Below are 1221 nucleotides of genomic sequence, written 5' to 3' on the forward strand. Positions count from 1 at the left end.
CATCCTCGTCTCTCCTCGATTCCCTCCTCCTCCTCCTCGAAATAAATCTAATATACATCGTACATTATACATCGTATAAAATAATATGTTATATAAAATCGTACGTTATATAAATCGTACGTCATATCTCTTCCAGGCCTGTGTCGAACCCATCCGTTCTATTATTAACGTCGACCTTATCTCCGTCTCGCGCCCGACGGAGCGATCGCCGCTTATCGCGCACGCCTCTGTCTCGCGCCCGACGGGGCGATCGCCGCTTATCGCGCGCGCCTAGCGCGCCGCGTCCAGAGACGCTCCGAGGCGCCGTATCCAGGGACGCGCGCGCTCTCTCTCCCTCTCCCTCGCTCTCTCTTGCCCGCTTCCCCTCGCCCCCTCGCCGTCCCCTCCGCGTAACGTCACGATCCTCCGTCCGCTCCCCCTCGCCCACCCCCTCCGCGTGACGTCACGACCCTCCCGACGGCGAGCGGCTCCCCTCGCCCTACCTACCCCCCCTGCTCGCCCCCGTCGCCATCTCCCTGCCCCTCGGATATCTTTCTATCTCTCTCGCTCTACGAGACCTCTCTATATAATTATAAAACTTGTATTATCAGACTAATTAAAAATTACCCGATTTACACCGTGTTTGATATCATTTTAATCACAAAAATCTCATGAATTCATTGAAATTATTTTCAAACCGATGGAATTAAAAATAAAAATTTCAATTTTTATTTTATAAGATGTTTACATTTTTGTGAATTGCAAATGAATAGAGGAAGCGAAGAAATCGATTGTAAAAGACTTCGGAACTCTTTGATGATAGGTCATCTCGCTCGCTCTCTATTTATAGTCTTGTTTTCTCTGTCACACTTGACACTCGTGATAGACAGCTCGAAAAGATAAGCGGATCCAAGAAGCGAGAGCGAGCGAGACAGTAATAGATGCGAGCGAGACAATAATAGGAGCGAGCGAGACAATAATAGGTGCGAGCGAGACAATAATAAGAGCGAGGGAGACAATAATAGATACGAGCGAGAGAAAAATAACAGTGTGAAAGAAAGATCCGATTCTCGAGCTTGAATCCTCGTTTCTCGTGCTATTTCTATCTCATTCGCTCTTATTGTTATTTCGCTCGTTTTTATTATCTCGCTTCCTCATGTAATTCTTGCATCACTTTTATACATACATACGTCCATACATACACCCACACTCACACCACCCATCCACACATACACACAATAC

This window comes from Camponotus floridanus, unplaced genomic scaffold, assembly GCF_003227725.1.
Source record: "Camponotus floridanus strain SB8 unplaced genomic scaffold, Cflo_v7.5 scaffold256, whole genome shotgun sequence".
Lineage (NCBI taxonomy): Eukaryota > Metazoa > Arthropoda > Insecta > Hymenoptera > Formicidae > Camponotus > Camponotus floridanus.